Raw genomic sequence first — 13,695 nt, forward strand, 5'->3', positions numbered from 1 at the left:
GAACGCAGGAGAGGAGGAGTCTCTGTTATGTTGACCAAGGTGAAGGCAGAGATCATCTGGGCTGGACGGCTTAAGTAGGCAAGACTGACGAGCAGGATATCATCAACAGCTGAGTAACTGTGGAGAGATAGGAGCTGGCAATTAGCCGACAGCTGAGTGGCCAGCTCAGAGAAGGAAGGGCTGAGCCCAGCCCTGATATGCAAATGTCCAACTTAGGGGGCCAGGAGTGCCTGGGCACACCCACATACCAGGAAGTGCACTGATATTTTTCAGGAAGATTTTAAGACAAACGTTTCCGTTTTCATGGTACTGCTTAGACACAATTATCATCTCTAGATGTTCTCTATAACACAGTATATTTTCATATTTAGGTTTGAATTCCACTTTAAGCACAGTATCCAGCTGTGTTCTCACTGCCATAACTTAGAACTGTATTGGTAACCAAACCCAAAGCCTATTTTTTATTACATAGCATCAACAAACATCCTTGCTTTAGTTTGTATCTACTTCCAGAAAGCACTCTCATGCTACTGGATCATCCAATACATTGTAATGCTATCTTAAAGGCACTATGCCACTTTGCACATTTAAGGCAAAGAAATAAAGTCTCTTTAAACCCCACCCCCTTACCCAGTTATACTTACTTTGCCCATGCTCTCCTTCAACTTTTTGGGAGAGGCAGCCAAATACCCAATACTTCTGGGCACGAAAGAGCATTTGATTGCCTCCCATGATGCAGTGTTCAGGCCTAGGAGCCAATACATAGGCCTGACGCACTATTCTCAACTCACACGTTTCTGTAGAAATAACTGTGTATATAGGTGGGTGCTGAAGCGGCCACCGGCTGCAACTGTAAATAGTCGGAGCGAGAAAATGTCACTAGCCCACCATGCATTTGTCCATGCTTGGCTCTGAAACATTGCTATCTGCTGTAACAATGTGATCTCTGATTAAAGCTTTGGACCCATTCTGAAGATCCGTGGTGTGCTGGTGACATTTTCTCGTTCTGAATATGTAGACCCAAACACTGTCCTATGAGAAAAAGGACACCTTGTCAACCCATGTGTAAGCTCAAACACTGTTTGACATGGAGCTTACATAGTGTTAAGACAGGGAAATAAAAAAAGCAGCTAAAGAGTGAGGGGGGGGGGGGTAAAATATTTGGTTCAGGAGGTGAGCTTTAAAGAGGTGCAGTCACTTTGCCGTTTCCAACAACACAACAGAGAACAACACAACAGACCTTCTGTAAGGAGAATCTGTCAGGGAGGCTTGACGCTAAAATTTTAGTTTGCAATGGCTGCCGAAGGTGTTGGAGATATCTCAACAGAGGGAGCCCAATAGATAAAAGTAAACAACATGCAGTTCAGCTTGCCAGCAACCATGTTTAAACTTCTCTGGCTTGTAGCACTGCTCCAAACCTGTGCCTCATATATTCACCTGGTACATCCTGGGTGCCGGCTCATAAAACCTGTCTGTTTGCTTTCGAAAGATATAGATGAAAAGAGAGCAGCACCCAAACTACAAGGGTCCTTGAGATCAAGACTTTTTTGGAGAAACATATTAAGAAGAGGTGACCTCTGGTCAGGGACATTATGTTACCAGCTGATGATCCAGAAGATGATCCAGTTTCATGAGCTTGCTACCTTGGTATTGGCCTTCTGGGAGAAGATGCAAACTAAGGAATTGTGTTCATGTTAAGTAGTATAAATTAGACTTTGGGTTTGGTCACTAGTACAAGTTCAATAAAAAGTATTTCGGAGCATGAGATGTTCATGCTCGGCTCCCTTTTCATCAATGTTTCTTGCTAGCAACCATACTCATCAATATATTAATATTGGGTTGAGTTGGTACCAAATCCTCAGCCCACTGGCAGATGATAGCTGGACCTTAGTTGGAAGTTAATGGGCTTTCATTTGAATATTGGGTTGAGTTGGTCTTTAAAATATAGTAAGTCCCAAATCCTTAACCAAATGGTGGATGATAGCTAGACCTAGAAATGATTGGCCTGCCATTTGAGAATTGGGATGATTTTGTCTTTAAAATGCAGGAAACAAATCTAAAATCCTTATTCAATTGGCAGATGATAGCTGGTCTTTATTTGGAAGATAACAGGATGCCATCTGGCCATGCCATTGGGTACCCAACAGTAAATGTTGCCAGGCCTACCTAAAAGGCAAATCAGGAAACAAGTCCCAAATCCTCAGCTGATTGGCAGTTGATAGCCGTACCTTAGTTTGAAGTTAACGGGCTGCCATCTGACCATGCCATTGGGTACCCAACAGTAAATGTTGCTAGGCCTACCTACAAGGCAAAGCAGGAAACAAGTCCCAAATCCTCAGCTGATTGGCAGATGATAGCTGGACCTTCGACGGAAGTTAATGAGCTGGTATCTGACCACACCATTGGGTACCCAACAGTAAATGTTGCCAGGCCTACCTACAAGGCAAATCAGGAAACAAGTCCCAAATCCTCAGCTGATTGGCAGTTGAGAGCTGAACCTTAGTTGGAAGTTAATGGGCTGCCACCTGACCACACCATTGGGTATCCAACAGTAAATGTTGCTAAGCCTATCTACAAGGTAAAGCAGGAAACAAGTCCCAAATCCTCATTCGATTAGCAGGTGATAGCTGGACTTAAGTGGGAAATGAATGGGCTGCCATTTGTGTATTGGGTTGAGTTGGTCTTTAAAATGCAGGAAACAAGTCCCAAATCCTTAGGCTATTGGCAGATGGCAGATGATAGCTGAACCTTAGTTGGAAGTTAACGGGCTGCCATCTGACCACACCATTGGGTACCCAAAAGTAAATGTTGATAAGCCTAGCTTCAAGGCAAAGCAGGAAACAAGTCCCAAATCCTCAGCTGATTGGCAGATGATAGCTGGACCTTCGACGGAGGTTAATGGGCTGGCATCTGACCCCACTATTGGGTACCCAACAGTAAATGTTGCTAAGCCTACCTACAAGGCAAAGCAGGAAACAAGACCCAAATCCTCAGCTGATTGGCAGATGATAGCTGGACCTTCGACGGAAGTTAATGGGCTGCCATCTGACCACACTATTGGTTATGCAACAGTAAATGTTGCTAAGCCTACCTACAAGGCAAAGGAAGACACAAGCCCCAAATCCTCATTCGATTAGCAGGTGATAGCTGGACTTAAGCGGGAAATTAATGGGCTGCCATTTGTGTACTGGGTTAAGTTGGTCTTTAAAATGCAGGAAACAAGTCCCAAATCCTCAGCCTATTGGCAGATGGTAGATGATAGCTGGACCTTAGTTGGAGGTTAACGGGCTTCCATCTGACCACACCATTGGGTACCCAACAGTAAACGTTGCTTAGCCTACCTGCAATACTGTTCTAAGGCAAAGCTTAAGAATTTAACCTTCTAGTTGTGCTGCCCGGTAAGGCTTCCAAGCCTGTGCACAAACTGCCTACTGCTCCTGAGGCATTAAAGGTTATGAACAGGCATCTACAGAAGAGTACACCTAATTATTGCAATTAAAATGACTAAAGCAACAATCCAACCTCTGCAAAAAAAAAAAAAAGCTACCATCGTCGAGAAACAAATTCTGTTAATTTGCCGTCTTGCAGAAAACAGACATTGTAGGTTCGCCACAGACAAAATGTAATTTGGAGCATCTAACTACATTTCCACAAGTACTACAGCAGCAAATTTGTGTTAATTATACCCAGACTTAGTTTGTTTTTTTGCCGTTTTTATTATTTTTTTTCTTAAGTGCTCTTTATTGCATACTCCTATCTTTACAATAAGTACTGCGTTTCAATTTAACCTTTAATGCAATTGTTTTTAGGTTTTCAAAGCCTGTCACTAATCAACTTTTATTACTGTGTATATTACGCCTGTCCGGTATATTGGTTTAATTTAGACAATGTGTGCTACCTAGAAATTTTGTTTTTCGAATACATTTTTTATTTTTTTATTTTTTTTTTCCTTGCTATATAAAAATAAATGCTTGCAATATTTTCAACGTGGAACTGCATTCAGGGTGCTCTTAACAGGAAAGGACTCAGATATCCAGACAGCCTCTGGTAACGGTTTTTAAAAAGTCATTCAAACTTATTAGCACTGCAAAAGGCCAGAATTTAAAGATCCTGTAATTCCAAAGATGATCATTTTAAAGTAGATTTATAGCAGACAATAGTGAGAACCTTGGGTTGAGGCTGTATTTTTATTTATTTTTTTTCTTCACGTTATAATTTAATATCCTTTAAGGTTATTTTTTATTTTTTTTTCCCCCAGACAAAAAAAAAAAAAAAAAAAAATTATATATAGTGTCTCCAAGTTCATCATTAAAATCTTTAATAAGAGCCATAAATACATTTTATAATGCAGATAAATTTAAAAACAAAACACGACACAAATTGTTAATCTTGTACATTTCGCCATTAATTGTGAAATGCGGGCATATGCTTTGTACACAAATATTTGCAAGGAGATAAGCATAATAAATAGGTTTTAGCACGCATATTAATCTTAATAGTTACAAGCTGTTAATCCTATACATCAGATAATAATTTGCAATAAATAATTGTTTACTATCTTGATATTTGCACCGCTTGGGTTTTAGCAATGTGCAATAAAGAAATGTAATTTTAAATAATTTGATTGTGAGGGCTGCTGGGAAAATATTGTAAGTCATGATTAACTGAAAGGATATTTTGTTTACGAATGGTGTGGATGAGGGTTTAATATGAGAAGCCCTTCATTATTGCTGCAATAAATATTTTAAAAGTTAAGTTTAGTCTCAAGCAATAATAAGGAATATTTAGAAGGCAAATAGAAATGTAATTAGTGAGATGTTTCATTTTCTTTGTTCATGCAGAGATAAGATAGACATAAGCTCGGGGAAACTGGTGCAAGATTAAGGGGGGGGGGGGGGGGGAACTGTATTGAAAGTGGCAAGAGGTAAATGATATTTAAAGTACAGATCTGTGAAATGTAAAATATTTTTTTTTTTCAAACTGTATTTAGAGTGTCAAGAGTTAAATGGTATCTAAAGTACAGATCTGTGAACTGTAATCTATTATTATTATAAAAAAATTTTTGAAAACTGTATTTAAAGTGGCAAGAGTTAAATGATATTTAAAGTACAGATCTGTGAAATTTAAAATATTATTTTTTTTAATTTTTTTTTGCAAACTGTATTTAAAGTGTCAAGAGTTAAATGGTATCTAAGGCACAGATCTGTGAATTGTAAACTATCATTATTATTATTATTATTTTGAAAACTGTATTTAGAGTGGCAAGAGTTAAATGATATTTAAAGTACAGATCTGTGAAATTTAAAATATTTTTTATTTTTTTTGCAAACTGTATTTAGAGTGGCAAGAGTTAAATGATATTTAAAGTACAGATCTGTGAAATTTAAAATATTTTTTTTTTTTTGCAAACTGTATTTAGAGTGGCAAGAGTTAAATGATATTTAAAGTACAGATCTGTGAAATTTAAAATATTTTTTTTATTTTTTGCAAACTGTATTTGGAGTGGCAAGAGTTAAATTATATCTAAAGTACAGATCTGTGAAATTTAAAATATTATTATTATTTTTAATTTTTTTTTGCAAACTGTATTTAGAGTGGCAAGAGTTAAATGATATCTAAAGTACAGATCTGTGAAATTTAAAATATCATTTTTTTTTCTTGCAAACTGTATTTAGAGTGGAAAGAGTTAAATGATATTTAAAGTACAGATCTGTGAAATTTAAAATATTATTTTTTTTAATCTTTTTTTTTGCAAACTGTATTTAGAGTGGCAAGAGTTAAATTATATCTAAAGTACAGATCTGTGAAATTTAAAATATTATTATTATTATTATTATTATTTTTTGCAAACTGTATTTAGAGTGTCAAGAGTTAAATGGTATCTAAGGCACAGATCTGTGAATTGTAAACTATTATCATTATTATTATTATTTTTTTCAAACTGTATTTAAAGCGCCAAGAGTTAAATGATATTTAAAGTACAGATATATTAAATTGATTTTATTTTTTACCAACTGTATTTAGTCCCAACCATGGGAGTTAAATGATATAAAAAAAATACAGATCTATGAAATTAAAATTATTATTATATATTTTTATTTTTTTTTGCATTCTGAGGCATAGTGATTGATATCCCCCTCATACCAGAGCATGTCCTCATATCAGAGCAGTATTGATCCCCCCCCCCCCCCCCATACCAGAGCAGTATTGAACTAAATATTTCACCCCCATTTTGAATGTGTTACAAACATCTGAGAGTTAAATGATATTTCATTTACAGATCAGTAAAAACAAAATGTTTTTCTTTTGCAACCTGTATTTAAATTGGCAAACATGGGAGTTAAATGATGTAAAAAAAAAAAAATACAGAAGTTAAATTTATTATTATTTTTTATATTTTTTTGGCATTCTGAAACATAGTGATTTATATCACTCACATAACAGAGCAGTATTAATACACCCCTATTGATATCCCCCTCATATCAGGGCAGTATTGCTACCCCCCTCATATCAGGGCAGTATTGATACCCCCTCATATCAGGACAGTATTGATACCCCCTCATATCAGGGCAGTATTGATACCCCCTTCATATCAGGGCAGTATTGATACCCCCCTCATATCAGGGCAGTATTGATACCCCCCTCATATCAGGGCAGTATTGATACCCCCTTCATATCAGGGCAGTATTGATACCCCCCTCATATCAGGGCAGTATTGATACCCCCTTCATATCAGGGCAGTATTGATACCCCCTTCATATCATGGCAGTATTGATACCCCCTTCATATCATGGCAGTATTGATACCCCCCTCATATCAGGGCAGTATTGATTCCCCCTTCATATCAGGGCAGTATTGATACCCCCTTCATATCATGGCAGTATTGATACCCCCCTCATATAAAAGCAACATTGAGCTAAATATTTCAACCTATGATTGAATGTGTTAAGAACATCTGAGCTATTGTAAGGACACGTTAATATTTCATAAGTGACATGAATAATAATAATAATCATAAATTACATTTCTTAGATTCAGTATTTTTTCATTTTCATTAAATTGACAACTAAAATTTTGTAATTATAATTATTTTGCAGAAAAATTTAAAAAAAATTTTAAGTCAAAAAATTTATCAGTTTGGATCAAACTATAGCACTTGACTTGTGAAAAAGTAGGTAGGGAAATGAAAGGTAAAAATTAAAGAATTAAAAATGTTAAATTGTAATTAGTAAAAAAAAAAAAAAAAAATGAAAAAAAAAAAAAAAAAAAGAATGACGAGCTTGCAAATGTAATTTTTAGATTCTGCCTAATTTCAAATCCCGGCAGCTAGCTTTTTCAAAGCTATAAAGCATGTAGGGGGTTCTACCGTGCGTTTATCGTACAGTTGGTATGAGAGCGCGTACCGCTACCGAAAAGGTCAATAAAGAGATTTGCAAAGGAAAACATTTTTTTTTTTTGTTTTTTGCATTTTGTGTTTCTCTTACCCCTCCAAAAAAAATAAGCGTTGATGGAAGCGATTCATTTTAGCCTTTTATTTTCTGTAAAGGATCGGTTCTGCGTTATACGATATGGGAAATGGGTATTGGGTTTAATCCTTGTCAGTGTAATGAAAAAATAAATAAAAAAATAAAAATAAAAAAAGCGGCGGCGAGGAGATATCTTTTGCCACTGCAGGCAGGTAAGATCGCTAACTTCTGAAAAACCTCACTTTGCAATTAGCATAGTTGAGGCGCATATGCATTATGAAACCGTAGGCGATGTGTAGTCAACGATGAAATTTTTTAACGGCTGCAGAGAGTTTTCATACGGCTAAAGGAAAGAAAAAAAAAAAAAAGAAGAAGGACTTTACCTCGGCTATAAAATATATATATATATATGTACTGGAGAACGGCTTAAGGTGCGTCTTTTGAAATGAAAAAAATGACTTCCTTATAGCCTACAGATGTAAAACGCAATATCAGTCCCTAAGTGGCACTGCTACAGCCGGGGAGATCACAAGCCAGATGAAGCATATAAATTTCTTATATGAACAATTGTTTTCATTTTCCTCCCATGTCACAAGATATTATAAGCAGAAAGTAAAACACAAGTAAATATGTTCATTTCACTCTTGTGATCAGTGATAAATGAAGGGCTATTGAGCTCGACAAAGGTCAACCGAAGCTAGGCTGAAAATTCCTTTTATTGAGGCGCGGTGTGTGCACCTACACTCCCACCAACAGGCGCGTGGCGGTACTGCGGCGCGACACCTGCTTGTACAAGATTTTTTCTTTTTTCGGGCTTACAGATGGCAAAACTCAACCTTTGCCACACTCGTAGGTGAAGCTCTGAGTGGTATCGGGGATTCATTTGCTAAATAATGTATTTTCACTAAGCTAATTATTTTCACGGAAAAAAAATTGGATTTTTGTTTGCATGTGATTGGAAGATTAAAGTTAAAGCAGTATTGAATCCAAAACTGTAATATATATATATATATATATATATATATATATATATATATATATATATATACAGTTGTGTTCATAAGTTTACATACCCTGGCAGAGTTTATGATTTCTTGTCCGTTTTTCAGAGAATATGAATGATAACACAAAAACACTTCTTTCACTAAGACCTCTTTCACACTGGAGCGTTTTGCAGGCGCTATAGCGTTAAAAATAGCCCCTGCAAACCGCCCCCAAAACAGCGGCTCCATGCACTACGGTGTGAAAGCACCGAGGGCTTGCACACTGGAGCGGTGCGCTGGCAGGGCGTCAGAAAAAGTTGCGGCAGCAGCTTCTTGGGAGCGGTGAAATAGTGCCTAACTCACCGCTCCTCCACCGCTCCTCCATCGCTGCTCCCTATTGAGATCAATGGGGCAGCGCTGCGATACCGCCTGCAAAACGACGCTCCGGCGGGCATTTTGCGGCCAGATTTAATCCCTTTTTGGCCACTAGCGGGGGGGTTAAAACCGCCCCGCTAGCGGCCGAACGACGGTAGAGCGGTGCTAAAAATAGCGTCGCCTTGCTGTTGACGCCCGGGGGCGGCTAGGTGTGAACGTGGTATTATGGTTAGTGTTTGGCGGAAGCCATTTATTATCAATCAACTGTGTTTACTCTTTTTAAATCATAATGGCAACAGAAACTATCCAAATGACCCTGATCAAAAGTTTACATACCCCCAGTTCTTAATACCGTGTATTGCCTCCTTTGACATCAATGACAGCTTGAAGTCTTTTGTGGTATTTGTGGATGAGATGATAATAAACGGCTTCGGCCAAACACTATAACCATGAGTGAAAGAAACGTTGTGGTGTCATCATTCATATTCTCTGAAAAAAGGCCAAGAAATCATAAATTCTGTCGGGGTATGTAAACTTATGAGCACAACTGTACATACATATAGATATATACATACAGTGGGGAAAATATTTATTGGATCCCCTGCAGATTTTGTACGTTTGTCCACTTACAAAGAAATGAAGGGTCTGTATATAGATCTTCTCTAAATCCTTAAGGTTTCTTGGCTGTCTCTTGGCAACTCAAAATTTCAGTTCCCTCCATAAATTTTTTATAAGATTAAATTCTGGAGACTGGCTAGGCCAATGTGCTTCTTGAGCCACTCCTTTGTTGCCTTGGCGGTATGCTTTGGGTCATTGTCATGCTGGAAGACCCAACCGTGACCCATCCTCAGTGTTCTGGCTGAGGGAAGAAGGTTCTCATCCAAGATCTTACAATACATGATAGACATCTTATAAATGGAGTTGCAGTTCAGTGAGTAAAATAAGTATTTGATCTCCTACCAGCCAACAATAATTCCGGCTCCCACAAATGACCCTGATCAAAAGTTTACATACCCCCAGTTCTTAATACTGTGTATTGCCCCCTTTAACATCAATGACAGCTTGAAGTCTTTTGTGGTATTTGTGGCTTAGATGATAATAAATGGCTTCGGCCAAACACTATAACCATGAGTGAAAGAAACGTTTTGGTGTTATCATTCATATTCTCTGAAAAATGGCCAAGAAATCATCAATTCTCCCAGGGTATGTAAACTTATGAGCAAAACTGTATTATAGATATAGATATATACATACAGTGGGGAAAATATTTATTGGATCCCCTGCAGATTTTGTACGTTTGCCCACTTACAAAGAAATGAAGGGTCTATATTTTTTATCACAGGTGTATTTTATATGATAGAGACAGAATATCAACCAAAAATCCAAAAAAGGGATTCTGGTCCACTCTTCTTTACAGATCTTCTCTAAATCCTTAAGGTTTCTTGGCTGTCACTTGGCAACTCGAAATTTCAGCTCCCTCCATAAATTTTTTATAGGATTAAAGTCTGGAGACTGGCTAGGCCACTCCATGACCTTAATGTGCTTCTTCTTGAGCCACTTCCTTGTTGCCTTGGCAGTATGCTTTGGGTCATTGTCATGCTGGAAGACCCATACGTGACCCATCTTCAGTATTCTGGCTGAGGGAAGAAGGTTCTCATACAAGATTTTACAATACATGATACAAATGTTATAAAGGGAGTTGCAATTCAGTGAGTAAAACACGTATTTGATCCCCTATCAGCCAACAATAATTCTGGCTCCCACAGACTGGCTACAGTAGGTGCTCATGTAGTACACAGATTAGTCCTGTCAATTTAAGAAGGTGCTCCTAACGACAACTCGTGTAGAAAAGACACCTCTCCACAGAATCTCTTTCTTCCATTCAATCCTCATCATCATGGGCAAGACCAAAGAGCTGTCAAAGGGACGTCAAGGACAAGATTGTAGACCTGCACAAGGCTGGAATGGGCTACAAGACCATCAACAACAAGCTTGGTGAGAAGGAGACAACTGTTGGAGCGATTATTCACAAATGGAAGAAATACAAAATAACCATCAATCGCTCTCGGTCTGGAGCTCCATGCAAGATTTCTCCTCATGGGGTGAGGATGATGATGAGAAAAGTGAGGGATCAGCCCAGAACTACACGGGAAGGAGCATGTGAATGATCTCAAGGCAGTTGGGACCACAGTCACCAAACAAACTATTTGTAACACAATACGCCACCATGGATTGAAGTTCTGCAGCACCCGCAAGGCCTTCCTCCTCAAGAAGTCACATGTACAGGTCCGTCTGAAAGTTGCCAATGAACATGCAAATGATTCAGAGAAGGATTGGGAGAAAGTGCTGTGGTCAGATGAGACCAAAATTGAGCTCTTTGACCTTAACTCAACTCGCTGTGTTTGGAGAAAGAAAAATGCTGACTATGACCCTAAGAACACCATCCCTACAGTCAAGCATGGAGGTGGAAACATGATGCTTTGGGGATGTTTCTATGCTAAAGGTACAGGCCGACTTTGTCTAATTGAGGAACCAATGGATGGGCCATGTATTGTGAAATCTTGGATGAGAACCTTCTTCCCTCAGCCAGAACACTGAAGATATGTCATGGATGGGTCTTCCACCATGACAATAACCCAAAATATACTGCCAAGGCAGTAAAGGAGTGGCCTAACCAGTCTCCAGATCCTAATCCTATAGAAAATGTATGGAGGGAGCTGAAACTTCGAGTTGCCAAGCGACAGCCAAGAAACCTTAAGGATTTAGAGAAGATCTGTAAAGAAGAGTGGACCAAAATCCCTCCTGAGATGTGTGCAAACCCGGTCACCACCTACAAGAAACGTCTGACCTCTGTGCTTGCAAACAAGGGTTTCTTCACCAAGTACTAAGTCATGTTTTGCTTGGGGATCAAATACTTATTTTACTCCTGAACCTCAACTCAGTTTATAACATTTGTATTATTCTGGATCTTTGGTTGATATTCTATCTCTATCGTTTAAAATACACCTATGATAAAAAAAATTATAGACCCTTCATTTCTTTGTAAGTGGGCAAACTTACAAAATCTGCAGGGAATCCAAAAATGACTATTTAATATAATAATATAAGGTCTCATTGACACAGGACGTTAAACAACAACAAAAAAAAAAAAACAGTACCGACACCAGGAAAAAGCGGCTGTAAAATGCGCTTTTAGAAGCGTTTTGCATTGGCGTTAAATCGCGTTTAGCCGCGTAAGCGTTAAGCAGCGTTTCACTCCCCTCTTCTGTTTTCGTGTTTTTTGGATAATAAAAATAAAAATAGTGATCACATAAATTTAAAAGCAATATGGGAAGCTTACGAAGCAGCCCGTATGCTTCCCATATAGCTTTTTAAATTTATGTGATCACTATTTTTATTTTTATTATTATTTGTATATTTGGCATTTTTTGCAAATAAAAGGCCATTTTGCACTCTCAGAATTACACCATTGGGAGTTTGTTTTTTATGTTTTTTATATGTTACTTGCCCCTTGGGCTTTTTGAGTGGCCGGTGAAACATACATCTCGATTTACTGGGAGCTTGAGCTGTGGACTGTCGAATCTTCCAGATGACTTCTGATGGCGAGAGATCCTATACAGCTAGTCTCTTCCAAGCGATCATCGCTTCATGCCCTTAAGATCTGGTGTCGCTGATATACAGGTCCACCAACTCTGGTAAGAGTATTTCGTCTTCCTCGATTGATGTGGATGTCATTATTCCATCTAGCAGAAGCTGACCACTGATCCCCCTTCTCCAGGATTATTTTCTGAGCCCTGGTGGCCCATCACTGTTTACGAGGGATTTTTTGTGGACTCTTATTTGTGTTTTTGCACTATTTGATTTCAATTTACACAGGAGCCAATTAACCTACCAGCATGTCTTTGGAGCGTGGGAGGAAACTGGAGTACCTGAAGGAAAAACCACACAGGTAGTGCCATGATTGGGATTTTAACCGACGACCCCAGTGCTTCTAGGTGGAAGTGCTAACCACTTAGCCACTGTAATATAATACCAATCGTGGTGGCTGTATTCATTTATTTTTTTTGTCTTTTTTCCTATTTGTTTTCACCTGGTGATCTGGCCAGTAACACACCTCCTGCACTAGAGCACCCACCACTCTGGATGAAGGAGCACAGGGAGCACCTATGGACATCAGCAGTGTCAGTCTGGGGGGGGGGGGGGGAGGAGATTTAGGCTGACCATACATTGATCAGTTTGTTTCGCCCAGCCTGCAAGCTGATAAAAAAAAAATGAAAAAGGATGAAATTCCTCATCCACATATACAAGGTACATGTGAGAAACCTCCCTACTGAGCTATTATATTGTGACTGCAGGACTCCTCCCACTCTCAGAATACACTGATCAGCGCTGAAGCCGATTGGCTGCATGCAGTGATCGAATTAAAATATACCGGCAGCCCCGCTGAAGAGGAGTCATTCATTAGATCGACCAGGAACGGCCATAGATGGATCGAAATTTGCCCTGTCCCTGCTGAAACGGCAGAATTTGGCCAACATTAGACATACTAGCAGATTTATATACAGTTGCAATAAAAAGTATGTGAACCCTTTTGGAATGATATGGATTTCTGCACAAATTGGTCATAAAATGTGATCTGTTCTTCATCTAAGTCACAACAATAGACAATCACAATCTGCTTAAACTAATAACACACAAAGAATGAAATGTTACCATGTTTTTATTGAACACACCATGTAAATATTCACAGTATGAGTGGAAAACGTATGTGAACCCCTAGACTAATGAGATCTCCAATAGCTAATTGGAGTGAGGTGTCAGCCAACTGGAGTCCAATCAATGAGATGAGATTGGAGGTGTTGGTTACAGCT

Source organism: Lithobates pipiens, unplaced genomic scaffold (assembly GCF_037356315.1).
Source record: "Lithobates pipiens isolate NorthernLeopardFrog02 unplaced genomic scaffold, aLitPip1_a1.2 Scaffold_10, whole genome shotgun sequence".
NCBI classification, from domain to species: domain Eukaryota; kingdom Metazoa; phylum Chordata; class Amphibia; order Anura; family Ranidae; genus Lithobates; species Lithobates pipiens.